The following is a 15,733-nucleotide window of genomic DNA, read 5'->3' on the forward strand; positions in this document are numbered from 1 at the left end:
AAATTTGATTCAGGTCTCCTATGAAGTCTATTCAAATTTACACTTTATAAAACAAATCAAAATGCAGCTATCTTTTGAAATCCACACGTATCAGAATTTTACTATGTAGTTTGTTAACCAATGTTTACAAAAATAGACATATCACAGGAAAGTGTGCATAAGAATGAATATTGCTGAAAACAACGTATATATTTGAGGAAATTGCTTGCCAAAATGAGCATTAGTTAGAACTGCATATAAAATGTATTTAATTAGAATGAATTTGCCCTTAAATGCTGATGAATTTGTATAGTTGTTGTTTTTTAATGCAAATTTATGGGGGGGAGGAATGCGCAGGACTGAATTTCAGCTTGGAGTAGAGAGAAACTGGGAGGACCAATATCGACAGATCTTTCCATCCCTACCTGAAAGTTACGTAATGCATACAACAACCATATGTACCCACCATACTTATCTGTATATTGCCCAAAGTGTAAATATTACCAAATAACATTGTATCAAGAACAGATGTTTTCCTATTAAACTGCTGAGATTGAACAGGATAACTGCATTATTATCCTTCTACTGGAGTGTAACAGATGCAATAAATTTTGCCAGGATTCCTGAGTTGCAAAACAGCACACTTTTATGGAAAGATGGCCCTTTCCTCAACATATATATACTAACCAGCTGTGGATTCAGTTGAGTTTTAATATGTTTGCTTTATTGCTAAACTTTCTGAGCAGACAAATAGGAAGCAAAACTAACAGGCTTTTTGTCAAGTGCCACGCAGCACAGCCTTGATGGAAAAGAATCATTTTTATTATTATTATTCTCCAGTTGTTCTATGACATTCCCCACAGGTTTCTAAAGGCCATCCTTGGAAAGGAAAAACAAAAGAAATGAACAAATAAACAACACAATAAATCATCAAGCTGTAGCAGAAAAGAAAAGAAAAAAATTAAGGTCTTGCAGAACATCTATTTGATGTGGCACGAGGGATGAGCTACAGAATGACTGTTTGCTGCCCCCAAATTGCAAATAAGTTTTCTTGCAACGATCACATATCTCTTGTTTTGCTTACCCCCCCACTCGCCCTGCCTGCAGCCACTTCACTCCATAACCAAACCATGCTAATATTCTGTTCCCATTGACAGGACCAGGTTAGGGGAAAAGGCTGGGAGAGCCATAGGAAGGACAGTGTGATAATGTGGAGCTTAGTTCCACATGTTAATAGTCTTGCAAAAGAAATAATGGTGTATTTCACACTGATATTCCCATCCTAAACATATATATATATATATATATATATATATATATATATATATATATATAATTTGTTTGCTTCTATGGAGTAAACATTCAAGCAAACATATTTTGGGTTCCATCTAGGAATGGGCAAGACTTTTGATTCAGTTTTCATTTAAACCCAAACCCACATGAGAGAATACATGAACTGAAACACAGCTGTCCTTCAAAATCCACACTTCTCTGAATTTTTAATGCAGTTCTCCAGCCACGCAGTGTGTACAAAAACGCAAATACTAAGGTACGTTTCCATAGCAATGTATATATTAGTGAAAATAATGTACACAATGCATTATATTACAAAAAGAACCAGAATATTGGAGAAAATGTGAGTTATAAAAATGTGTGTATTAGGCAAAATTGAATAAAAGTGTGAATATTGGGATTAATTTGCACTAAAATGCTGGTGAATTTTCATGAGGACCTCTTCTGCAAACTGATGGGAAAATGTAGGTTTGAAAAATGAGAAACCAAAACCAACCGATTAACCCATCCCTATGTCGTCCTTGTTTTAATTTCCAGGTTATGTTTGGTTATAAATTGTATGTGAAAAGTGTATTTCTTTCAAATGACCAGGGGGGTCACCATTTGTCAGGAACAGCAGAAGACAATATTGCTGGGATGAGGTGCTTCTCCCTCAGATATGTGCTGTGGCAGCCTGATCCCCTTCCTTATGTTAGCTTCCACTATACTGGCTGGAGCTATTGAGATGTTTTGTCCCCAAAGTTGGAAGGCACCAAGTTCATGAAGGCTGCCCTGTGTCCTAGCACCTGCTTTAGCAACCTGCTCCTTTTTCTGCAGTGATCCTTCCCACTTTCTGCATTGGGAATGGCAAGGCAGCAGCAGAGTTTGTAGAGAGCTGTGCTGGCTTTCAGAGGCAATCCCAACTGACTCTATATTTTCATGCTAAGCCAAGGAGGTCTGGCATCTCCACATCTCCTAGCTTTAACATAAGAGCATGAGAGCCAGGGCAGGCTGCCACTGCTGCTGCAAAGGACACAATGGCACTACTCTATTGTCATGGTCCGGGTTACAGGCAGTCAGAGTCCCGGTTTGGTACATCGGGACCAGGGTAGAGGTCGGGAAGCAGGAATCAGCAGTCTAGGGTCAGCAGTCCAGGGTTCAAGAAGCCAAGAGTCCACGAATCAGGAAACCAGGAGTCAGGAAGCCAAGAGTCCGAGGGTCAGGAAACCAGGATTCAGGAAGCTGAAGCACACTTAGGTGGGTAGCGTGTTGCTGTGGCAAAGAGCCAGAGGGAACTGCTGGTCTTATATACCCCTCCTGGCCCTTGCCACCAGGTGCTACGAGTCTTCTGTCAAGCTTCACCTGTGTGGCCGCACCTTGCCCTTCCAGGCCAAACTCAGGAAGGCCCCAGTCCTGTGAGGCCCTACCAGTCACAGGGCCTGGCTCCTGCACGCACTCCTGACGTCTATTCCACTACTGGCTTGGCAACTGAATCTTACTTCACTGCAGGTGATGGAATAACACTCCCAGCATCCCTGAATCTCAGCCATACTGGTCAGGTGTGATGGGAATTGTCTTCTACATGCTTTGGACTACATCACATGGGCCACCACTGCCTTATGGTGTGTGTTTTTTCCTAGTGCATGGGCAATTGAGAAGCCATAAATCATGGAAGAAATGATTTGTAGAATGGATGAAAGGATAAACAGCCCTCATCCACCTTAATGGTAAGTGCAATAAAAATTATGCACCCCACCCATGAGAATTTGACTTAACTTTCCTCCTCCCTTTGATAAATGCAATTCATTTCCTTCTTAACTGATGGAGAATGGTGAAGAACTAGAAAGAAAGAAAACACGCAGGAGGAATTTTCAGCACACACCACAAATGAACTCCTCATGAAGCACAGCTTACATAAGTGCAATTCAAAGCTTTTGTGGATGCTGCTTGACAGTAGGGTCCAATTCATTTATAATCTTTCAAAACAAATTTAAACCAAAGGATTTCTCTCAACAAATACAACGTTGTAGGAATTAATAGAGACATGGAGTGTTTTCAGAGTCCAAAAATCCTCACTGAGCCTTATTCTAGTATTTATCTTCTATTGTCAGATGATACGGGTGAAAACAGCTTGTTCTAGAAACACACAGAGACAGAGACAGACTCGAACCCAAGTGCATAGCCAGCAAGGTAGGGATGATATAAACTAGATTCACCCTGATGTCTTATCTTTAAAGACTTCTTACAGGGCAAGGCTGCCTTCCTCAAGCTTGAACTCTCCATATGTTTTGGACTATCATTCCCATTAGTCACAGCCAGCGTGGTCAATGGTAGCCATTATGAGAGCTGTTGTGGAACAACTTCAACACAGAAGTTTGGAGGAGGCTGAGCATGATTCAAACAAGACTAAATACCATACTTTCCCGTGTATGAGACTAGTGTTTTTGTTTTTTTTTTACTTTAAAATAAGGTTAAAAATTTGGGGGCATCTTATAAACGGATAGTGCATGTGCCCATTTTCAAAATTTGGGATCTCCAAAAGTACGGGGTGTCTTTTACGGAGGGGGGGGGGGGCGTTTTATACACGGAAAAATACTGTATATTTATGAATCAAACCAGTTAATGTGAAAGGGAGATATATCTAACTTTGATCTCTGCAGGCTGGTTTTTTTTGAGCAAGTATACAAATGCCCCGAAGAAGGCATTTAAACAATCATTGTATATCTTGGACTGTTTTGACAACAAAATCCTATTTTTTCCAGCATTTTGAGATACAATCCCATTTGGGAGCGCACTATCACAAGGTTGGGGAAGAATGGATATGGGTTTCGAACAAGACTAAATCTATTTATAAATCAAAGCTACACTTTTACTTAGGAGGAAAATCATTACTTTCTTTGGGGAGCATAGGTAGTGAGCAATTTTCATGAAATTTTGATATTCCTCTTGAAAGAATTGCATTTCTTTTCCATTTCACCACTGCTGCTCTGATAAAAGTCCCAGACCTGAATTCTGCCTTCACTACATTGCTGCTCCTCCATGTGAAAGGTCACACTTCCCCCAAACATGGCAGATTACTTGTCATCCACCTCAGCTTTCTGATGGCGCTTTTGACTGCACTGGTGAAGCAGTTCTGGGGGAGAAGGATGGGCAGACAGGTTCACCAATGAACTGAACATGGAGACATTGTTCCTGATACAGAATGATAAAATAATCTTCTATAAAAAGTAAGAGCTATACGTTCAGTTAACTTTGATCAGTTACTGTATTTCTTCCGCAAACACAGATAGACTTAATGCACATTTGCTTTCCCGTTCCTGAGTGATATCAGTCGGTGGCTTGTAGTTTGTAGGGCTATTTGTATGAGTAATGGTTTGGAAGATGGAGCCTCTAGGCCTCATGAAGACCACTTTGAACTAGAAGGAAACCACAGTGTACATATTTGAAAAGATCCTACAAGGAAGATCTGTTCTGTAAACAGTAATAAAAGAAAGCAAATAATCCCCCAAGAATGGAAGAACATTCCTTTAACAAAGAGAAGAAAAGCCAGTAAAATAAATCAATCAACCCTATGGGAACACAAGGGCAACAAGACCAAGATACCAGAATCCAATGTAAAAGGAGGAGGAAGTAGTTTGGTTTAAACATTTGAGGAACTTGTAGTACCCATCAATGGTAGCACTAAGATTCTTAGTATGCATTGGTCCCAGCAAGTGTGGCTAAGCGCCAGGGATGGTGGAATTTGTTCTTGTTGGCATCTGTCTGTCTTAAGAGACAATGGAGTGCACCTCCAGGGGTAATGTCAAACTGCAGGAGAATCACAGTGCCTGCTGTGGCTGTAGAGAACAGTAACTCATAACTGCTCCTTCTGCATTGCCTTTTTTGCTGTATTAGCAGCATCAAAGTGACCTGCTTGGGATGCAAGCCAGGACAGTGTGTATGGAGGTCCTGGGCTTCCCAGACAACAAGACTGTCCTCCCAGCCTAACTGATATTGTTCAAAGGAAAGCAGAATAATATGTTTGGCACCAGCTTGGGTGAAGGAGTTGCTGGAAGGAGGCGTACAAAGCACAATCCAACCGTCTTAGGGACTCCTCTCTGGATTTGGATAGGATATACTCCTTAGTCTTTTCTCCTCCCAAAGAGGAGATTATTATTTTTTGTCTAATAATATCTATAGGGCCATGGATTCCAAACCCCCATCTTAATGTATAAGTATACCTGACACTGGTTAATGTCGTAGGATGCTGGGTAAGGTTACAAGAATTCTACTGCAAATAGTTATGCAATAACTTACCCCCAGAGAAACCTTCTGCATAATGCTAATTCCTGCTTAGATCTGCATGTCCTCTCTATTGTGGATGTTTCATATCCTTTTCAATACCCTCAGTTTTATTTAATCCATTCTATTATCACAGTGGATAGCCTTGCTATTCCTATAAATGACTTTCTAATGAATACAGCCCTATTTCAATTCTTGATTATTAAGCAGTCACAAGCTAACTTCTGATTACAAAGTTGAACATTTCCAAGCTTAAATGTAATAGTCTATAAGGAACAAAGCAATATCTGCCGAAAAGATTGTTTTGTCCACAAATTGTGACAGCTTCACCAAACCAAGCCGATTTGCGCTGCGCTACTAATAGAGAACTGAAGATCTGCAATATGTATATATATTAAAACCAACCATGCTTTTAATTGCACTTTGGAATTACACTTAATTCCAGGCTTACTGGAAACAACAGGAGATTTCTGACAGTCTTTTAATTAGCTGTGAAAGAGGAAAGTTGGGAGTTTCTGAAACAAAGTAAAGAGCCAGAAATGAACTCTGCAACTTTAACATGATCTTAGAACAAAGTTTCTTATATTCCTTTTTGTTGCTGTTAGATATATATGTCAAATGGTGAAGTTCTTAAAACATTATATCACCATGCATGTCTGAATTCTACCAAGTTGGTAAGTGCTGTGAGGCAGCCTACATACTATGGGAGGGATATGGGTCCTCAAAGGCAGTATGAAGAAAAAGCACCCAAATATGCCATAGACTGGGACACAGGTGGCACTGTGGTGTAAACCACTGAGCCTAGGGCTTGCCGATCAGAAGGTCAGCGGTTCAAATCCCCATGACGGGGTGAGCTCCCTTTGCTCGGTCCCTGCTCCTGCCAACCTAGCAGTTCGAAAGCACATCAAAGTGCAAGTAGATAAATAGGTACTGCTCCAGCAGGAAGGTGAACGGCGTTTCCGTGCACTGCTCTGGTTTGCCAGAAGCAGCTTAGTCATGCTGGCCACATGACCCGGAAGCTGTACACCGGCTCCCTTGGCCAGTAAAGCGAGATGAGCGCCGCAACCCCAGAGTCGTCTGTGACTGGACCTAACGGTCAGGGGTCCCTTTACCTTTGTACCACAGACCAACATCAGAGCAAAGTCACAGTTTTAAAGCCACAACCATGGTGTGACTATGGGATATTTACTTCTGTATGATCCAAGCTGTTCAAACACAAATATTCAGTTGTGTTCTACATAACAGTACTTACATTGTGGTTATAAGAATGAGCTAGAAAGTAACAATGCTTGAGAAATTTGATCTTAGCAAATTCTAATATGAACTAAACTGATCTTCAGTTTGCTATTTAGTTCTCATAGGCTAACTATTTAATTCTACATATCACCTGTAGTTTGCATAATAAAAGGATGTTCCAGACCAGACTAGTCCAGCAGGTTTTCAGTCATAAAACATGTAATTAAATAATATTTAAGTTCAATGCTTTGCACAGGTTTTCCCAAAAAGGCATTTAATGTAAAACAGGACAGTATGGACTTATGGGTAAACACATGTGAAAGTCACACAGACCAAAACCACTGATTTGTCAACACCTACTTTGAAGTTCCAGGTTCGAATCTCATCTAAGCCCTGGATTCACTATTTTATTTACTTATTTGGAAAATGTATATCCTGCAGGGCTACTGCAAGTATAAAATAAATGGTGGGGGGCAGGTAAACTGAATAAAACATTAGGGGGCAGGTAAGCCCCACCCAGCATTATCCATCACAAGATGTGTTGCTCACACACCATTTGAATGACAATGCCCATCAACTTGGGGGGCAGGCCCTACAAATACTTTATTGTGAGGGTAAAGGGACCTTGGCTCCTAGGAGTTGGCTTCTATGGGAGCATGTTCACCCATTGATTTTAAGGATTTCGGTATGAGTTTGGCAGTTTGTGTGAGCTATTAACAGTCTTGGTTTCCATGGATGAAGTAAAAGTATTCTTTTTTGCATTATGTAAGATTGTCAAATACTATTTTCAACTCCCAAAGACAGTGAACCTTAAATTTTGTTGTACTGATGACCTCTCCATTTCCTTGTTTGATTGTAGTTGTGTGGGAGGGTACTTGAAAGGATTCCAAATTAAAACTTGGACGCTTTATTTTTCTGTTCTTTGGCTACATGATCCAATCAAGTGATATGGCAGATGATGTTTCCCATTGAAGCCACTTCCACCACAGTGGGTTTTTACCTGCACAATAGTCCAAATTTTCCACGTTACAGATTTTCCAGAATGATACCATCAGTGAGATGAGCATGTGATGAGGCTAGGGACTGGGGATGAAGATATTGGAAGTAAGAGCAGGGCACAACTTTATGCCACCATTACATTTTCAAGTTAGCATTTTGTTCAGACTGTTCTGTACCATTTATTGGAAGAGCATTTGAATTTTCTGGAAGATAACTGTATCAGCAGAAATATATACGTGCGCGCACCCCCCCACACACACACTGTTCCCTGGTGTTCTCTGATTGCTAATAAAATGTAGCCTCTGTAAATCTATAGCTGGGGATTATATATCTTGCCTGAATGAGAACACTATAGAAACCCATTTATCGAGGCCTCTAGGGGAAAGTTGCTAGCCTCAAACATGATTTAAAGGATTATAAAAAGTGATGCCCGCAATGGGCTATTTAATAGACATAAGCCCCTTAAAGTAATGATTCTGTTGACTGACTGACTGGCTGGCTTTCTTCATTCAAAAACTGAACTTTTCCCCCAGTTCCTTTGTGGACACTGGATATATTATAGCAATGCAATGTGCACACATTTGCTGGATACATTGATTCCACTGCTGGTGTAACATGCGGAAATGTTTGCAAAAGAACTGTGTTTCTGTATGCACTTGTCTAACTGTTACAATGCAATGATAGAAATTTTATTTGGGCTGCAGATTTTGTTAACAAAAACAAACACCAGCAGTCACTGGAGTGTATTTGCCTATTTGAGCCTGAAATTAAGTGCAAGAACTGCTCTATATTTTCATAGGTAGAGAATTGTGTTTGCAGTTGATCCAATCAATGCTATCATCTAAAAATGAGAGAGCAAGCGGGAACAGCAGGCTGCAGATAGGCTTTTGCGGAAGGATGAATCACTGTCCCCGAGAACCTTTTCTGGCAGGATCCCATGGGGTTACATCAAGTCCTTGGAGGCAGCAGGGGGGCAGTTTTTTTTTTCCTCAAGGGGGGAAAATATGGTCCCGAACTGAAAAAAGCAAAACCTTCTACTTTGCTTTTAGGTTTTGCGAAGCATTTTTCCCTTGAGAAAGGAATACTGATGTTCAAACATTTTGGGAATTAAAAATGCATTTTTATCTACTCTACTAGGACTGCTGCAGTATTGTTGTTTTAGTGTCTTTTTCATTATCATCACTACACTTGCAATATTTCTGTTGCTGCTTTTTCATGCTTCTTCCTGTTTAACATAAATGATTTCTAGGTGAAATATGATTAGTTTGGAACTGGATTTTACGTTTATATTCATTGTGAATGCTAATAAGCCCCAATCCTTATGACGTATGAATCTATCCCTGTAAGCTCGTTTGTTTGCTTCTCCTCCTCTATGTCTATTCCAAGAAGACTAAACTTTAGCAGACATCACTCCAAAGGGTGGTGAGCCACAACACTTTGGTACCTTTGTCTCACATGTCACTATATGTGTCCGTCTTGAAAGTGGTACAGGGTATTTTGCTTTCTTTGTTGCATAAAAAGGTAAAGACCCCTCGACACAGGTGGCGCTGTGGGTTACACCACAGAGCCTAGGGCTTGCTGATCAGAAGGTCGGCGGTTTGAATCCCCGCGACAGGGTGAGCTCCCGTTGCTCGGTCCCCGCTTCTTCCAACCTAGCAGTGCGAAAGCATGTCAAAGTGCAAGTAGATAAATAGGTACTTTTCCGGTGGGAAGGTAAACGGTGTTTTCATGCGCTGCTCTGGTTCGCCAGAAGCGGCTTAGGCATGCTGGCCACATGACCCAGAAGCTGTACGCCGGCTCCCTCGGCCAATAAAGCGAGATGAGCGCTGCAACCCCAGAGTCGTCCATGACTGGAACTAATGGTCAGGGGTCCCTTTACCTTTAAAGGACCCCCGACAGTTAAGTCTGGTTGTGAACGACTCTGGGGTTACGGCTATTATCTCGCTTTACTGGCTGAGGAAGCCAACGTTTGTCCACAGTTTTCCCGGGTCATGTACTTCTGGCGCAACGAAACACCAACACCAGAGCAGTGCACGGAAACAGAGATTACCTTCCTGCCGGAGCAGTATCTATTTATCTACTTGCACTTTGATGTGCTTACGAACTGCTAGGTGGGCAGGAGCTGGGACCGAACCACGGGAGCTGACCCTGTCGCGGAGATTCAAACCTCCAACCTTCCGATTGGCAAGCTCACTGGTTAGACCACAGCACCACCTATATTACAAGAGTAAATCTTTTCCCATGTTCAGTTTGACAGACTACCTTTTGAAACTGCTGTTGATGAGACCTGTTTATAGTATGGTTTATTTATATTCTGCTTTTTAGCCCAAAGATTCCTGAAGTTGTGAACAACATTAATATAAGTGGATACAAAAATGTACAATAAATGTACACTATACAGGAGCTCAAGTGAGCAACTGGCATTATTTAGGATTGTAGCTTGTGTATTTTATGTTTTGCTCTACAGATTTGGGACCTGCCTTGAATGCTGTGGGGAGACAAGGTAGGGAAATCTATGTTATATATATATAAAATATTATATATAATACAAAGGGAAACAAACTAAAGCAAAGCAAAATGTTGTAACCCCTCCACTACAATCATGAGAGACCATCCTGTCAACCACAAGAGCTCATAATTTCATATCTGGGTTGCTGCAGTGGCTAAGAGAACATACACTAATAAAAGCGGAGGAGGAAGGGTGACGGAAATGATAGAGTTCTCTTTTGATTCACTGTGCACTCGCGTAGCCTTTCATGCTCTGTTTGTAGCTCTTCTGATCCACACATACAAAGGGAAGCTCTTGACTCAACAGGTGGGTGATCATATATCAGCTGTTCCCAGTTGAGCAGCAATGGGTTGCCCTCAAACAATTATTGACATAATGATAGCAATTAATTATATTGCAAATAATTAATGAAGCCAAAGGTTCCATTGACCAAAAACAACAACACCATGCTTTCTGCTGGCATGAGATTGCGTGATGGAAATTATTGTCCGGGAAGGTAGGGCTGAGAATGTCCTTCCTCTGAAATCCTGGAAAGTCACTACCAACCATTGCTGACAATACTGAACTAGATGAACCAATTGTCTAACTCACCATAAGGCAGCTTCCTATATTCCTATGAATTAGGACCTTCTGTAGATGCCTGAAAAAATACTGCTAGGGTGAAAAGGTAAAGGTAAAGGACCCCTGACTGTTAAGTCCAGTTGCAGATGACTCTGGGTTGTGGCGCTCATCTCGCTTTACAGACTGAGGGAGCTGACATCTGTCCACAGACAGTGTTTCCGGGTCTGTGGCCAGCATGACTAAGCCACTTCTGGCAAAACCAGAGCAGCACACAGAAATGCTGTTTACCTTCCCACCGGAGTGGTACCTATTTATCTACTTGCACTTTTGGGCATGATTCCGAACTGCTAGGTTGGCAGGAGCTGGGACCAAGCAACAAGAGCTCACCCCGTCACGGGGATTTGACCCACCGACCTTCTGATCAGCAAGCCCAAGAGGCTCAGTGGTTTAGACCACAGCACCACCCACGTGGGTTACACAACATCATTTTACCCCTCTTTGGTGTTTGTCCTGAACAGAAATCTTTACATACTCATCCAATTTCTATTTTTGGCTGAATTCCATGGCAACCTAAGCATTTCATAGAATCAAAGAATTGTAGAGTTGGAAGGGACCCTGAAAGTCATCTCATCCAACTCTCTGTAATACAGGGATATCAACTAAAACATCTGTGGCAGATGGCCAACCAACCAATATTTAACCCCCCCCCCCCCAGTGAAGGAGAGGTTTGTTGTCTAGCAGAGACTAATAACCAAGAAATGGATAGCAAGCAAAATGAGTTATTCTTGTACAAGAATGGTGTCTCATTCACCTTGTGGTGCAGAAAAGAGACCCCATCTACATGTTACATTTACACGTTTATAGTTTTACACAAACAGCTCAACACATACATTGAGAGGGTGCTTTGCCTCCTTGCCCAAAACCTCTGCAATTCCGAAATAGAAGACTAGTAAGATTGCAATACTATTGCTCAATCTAAGCTTCACTGAGGTTCAGGTGGGGTTTGCAGTGCAGTACAAAAGCTGCCCTTGATCCTCTTCACATCCTGAAGATGTCAGATACAGTGAAAAATGTTCTCATTATTTTACTCTCACAGAACCAGAGTGATTTGTGGAAGCCATTCTGGTTTCCAAGGTCCACTGCTGAATTTAGGTGAGCTAAACTCATTAGGTAGCATAACATCATTCTGCTCCAACTCAAAGCAGGCACTTCCACAATGATCCTTAAGCATAAGGCTGTTTCATAGGTTCAGTTTAAGCATGTATGGACTTCTCCTGGGAGATTTTGCCAGACTTATGAATCTCTTTGAGTGCCCTCTGATATTTCTCAGATGTTTTGCCTGAACAAAATCCCTGGATTCGCCTTGAAATATCCTTTTAGGCAAATTCATTTGGTCAGCTACACATGTAGTTGTGTTTCAGTTTGAAATAATAGTACCTATGGGTTGAAATTAAAGGAACTCCATTCATATGATGCTCCCATTGGAAGAAAGGCAAGAGCAGAGATGATTTATGTCAATTGTTCCTTCCTCTTGTAGGCCCCTATGATGATGATGATGATGATGATGATGATGATGATAATAATAATAATAATAATAATAATAATAATTTGTTTATTTATTATTTATACCCCACCCATCTGGCTGGGCTTCCCCAGCCACTTTGGGCAGCTTCCCAAAAAATATTAAAATACTGTAATACATCAAACATTAAAAGCTTCCCTAAACAGGGCTGCCTTCAGATGTCTTCTAAAAGCCTGGTAGTTGTTGTTCTCTTTGACATCGGGTGGGAGGGCATTCCACAGGGAGGGCGCCACTACCGAGAAGGCCCTCTGCCTGGATCCCTGTAACTTGGCTTCTCGCAGTGAGGGAACCGCCAGAAGGCCCTCGGTGCTGGACCTCAGTGTCCGGGTAGAACAATGGGGGTGGAGACACTCCTTCAGATATACTGGACTGAGGCCGTTTAGGGCTTTAAAGGTCAGCACCCCGCAGTATAAGTTCTGGATCAGTACCTATTTATCTACTTGCACTTTGGGGCATGATTTTGACCTGCTAGGTTGGCAGGAGCTGGGACCAAGTCTATGAAGATTATCTATTGGGTTTGAGGACCCTCTGCAAAAGTTTTTGGGGTGTGTGGGACAGGTGATTTTCAGCTGTTGGTCCTTCCACCTGTGGGACCCCTTGCAGAAAGACATTCTGGATCCAGCTCACTGATCTAGCTTTATGCTGCCTTGATGTCTTCAAGAAGAAAAGCAACACATGAATGTAATCAATCAACCAAATAAGCCCTTGAATTTGCCTGGAATTGGATGATGGCTGTGCATTTCCCCAAGAGCCTGTTATAGGATAAGCATACAAAATGAGGAGCTTATGCTGGCAAGAGAACCTGAACTTTTCCATACCCCCCAAAAAAAACTAGTGCAGGGGGGACGAGGAGAAGGGCTTTCAAGGAGAGTAGGCAGGATCCATTTTAGAATATGCCAGACAAGCATATGCATAGTTTGCCCTGGGGTGTGGTCCAGAATAATGCTGAAGGCAAAGTTGTAGCTTATACATCTTTTATGATATCTTCAGGGGGGAAATGCACGATTTTTATAAGCTTTTCATCAAGAAAATGTACAGAGCTACAAAAGGAGCTTTCTCTGAGGTGTAGCATGATCATAAATGTTTGACCTGCCACTTGCTTGTTTATTTCTACAACTCAAAGGATATCTGAAAGGAAATCACATTATACTTGGCTAGATGTATATTCCAAGTAAGAAGTCCTACAGAGGCCAAGATGAAGCAGGGCATGAAAGATGGGGCTGCCATAAGTAACAGGAGGCCTGAGACAAGTGTTTCCTCAAATTTGATCTCCAGCTGTTTGGACTACATTTCTCATCATCCCTGACCACTGGTCCTGCTAGCTAGGGATAATGAGAGTCGTAGTCCAAAAACAGCTGGAGACCCAAGTTGGAAAAACACTGCTCTGGGCATCAACAGGGGGGTGCAAGAGGAGAGTTGACACACATCCCAGATGAACCATAATGATCAGATCCTGATATACAAGGCAAAATGTATCACACCATTCTTCTTATTAAAATTGTTAGAAACTAGTCTGCTTACCCACCCACCTCATAAAAAAGTATGTAGACATATATGTCCTTCTGTAATTGCAACTTATTTAATCTGCTGGCATCATTAAATTGTGTATGTCGCCCACTCCACGTCACAGGGATTCCATGAGCCGAAGACTTGGGCAAACTGTGGCCCTCCAGAAGTTGTTGGACTCTAATTCCCATCAGCCCTAGCCTGCATGGCCAATGGCCAGTGATAATGGAAGTTGTAGTCAAGCAACATCTGGAGGGCCAAAGGTTCCAGAGCCTGGCACTAGCAGAATCAGGAAAACCCAGGACATCATGATATAAGGATGCAGATATCACTAGGGGAGGGAAGAAATTCATATGGGAACTGCTGTTTTCTATGACAATCAACTGTTTGACAAATGTCAGCTGAATAAGGCATTGGCTTAAAGGTCAAACATATAATGTGTCTTTGTGAAAAGGAGAATGTGTCATAGTCTTGTTGCTAATGTGCAGAGCTCAGTGGAGTGGAAGACCAGACTAGAAGAGTCTCCGGAGGTGTACTTGCCTAAAGACAGAGTCAGCATCCTATGTCAGGTCCATAGGGAGAATAGCAGTCTATGTTGTCAGGTGGTCCAGGAGTCAGGGAATCTGATGATCATGTGGTCAAGACAAGCAGGAAGTGGCAAGGAATTGCAAGCATTGTTTCCAACATCTGACTGCTGCTGGAAGCTCTGCTTAAGAAGGCTGAAGCCAGCTGGTTCTCATCTGCGCCTTTTCCTCTGTGTCCTTGAAGGCTAATCAGCTGCAGGTGGAGTCATTCCACCCTCTCTGCCTTCTCCCCTTCAGGCTGCTGCTCAGCAGGTGAAGCTGACTCCTGGCCCTTGACAGAATGTAAGAATTGCCTAGTGGATCAGACTAAGATCCAGCATTTTATCTCCCAACAGTAGCTAGTTAATCCCTCAGGGATGTCAGAACGGAAAATAACGGTGTGACAGTAATGCATCCATGTGCATTTTCCAGAAAACACTCATGAGAAGAAGCACTAGATTCCTGTCCACTCCTTCCAGCTTATCAAAGGAAATGTAAAGTAAGTTGCAATTTAATAAAAATGAAATGCTGTTATAGCAGTAAAATTACAGAAAGCCCTGCGATTTAAATGGTTTGTTATTAATTTCCTTTTTACAGTAGCACACAATAGCCAAAGTAACCTCTCACATGCTTAGGCTGGCTCCAACAGCAGTAGTGCCACTCCCGAACAGAGTTTGGATCTGGAGTACTTACACTAGTGTAAATTATGCAAGCTTCCCATACTTAGCATCGCCCCCTACATTACTACTCTATTTTCCGTTGGTAGCATTGAAGTGTTGTTCTTTTTCTTTCTTTCTTTGTGCTTGCCTTTGCCCTCAGAAAGGGACACGCAAGGCATTTAAACAAGTACCTGGTGAATGGTTCAAACCATAAAACAATGCTTTTAATTTTAAGAACAGGAGTAAGAAGAAGAAGTGACAAATCTGAACATGTTCCAGACTGCGATCTTTGCCCTGGGTTACTTGAAATGAAATTTTCTGCATTGTTTAAGCTGTAAACCCAACAATTCGGTCTTGGTGTTCCTGTAAAGCTATATACCAGGAGAGCTATGATTCTCTCTTTATGGATCAAAGTCACATTTTAATATAACACAGTGCACTGGAACTGTACTCAGTTATAACATTCATTCCCTGGACTATCTGAATCACTTTTATCAACCTTTCTCCTTGTCGCTTAGGCTGAGCAAGCTCCAGTATTTCTTAAGTGACTTCAGCAATATCTCTTCCAGAAGCTTGTTGACTTACA

At 41.8% G+C, this 15,733-nt stretch overlaps 1 long non-coding RNA gene across 1 annotated transcript in view; it reads right to left on the minus strand.

Moving 5' to 3' along the window:
* Positions 1-818: 818 nt before the first annotated feature.
* Positions 819-15,733, minus strand: part of LOC310848498 — a 44,117-nt gene continuing 29,202 nt past the window's right edge. Inside the window, exon 3 of the long non-coding RNA XR_014566460.1 lies at positions 819-858. This is a non-coding gene — a long non-coding RNA (uncharacterized lncRNA). The remainder of the gene's footprint in view (positions 859-15,733) is intronic.

Source organism: Podarcis gaigeae (genome assembly GCF_964106915.1).
Source record: "Podarcis gaigeae genome assembly, chromosome: 7".
Classification (NCBI taxonomy): domain Eukaryota; kingdom Metazoa; phylum Chordata; class Lepidosauria; order Squamata; family Lacertidae; genus Podarcis; species Podarcis gaigeae.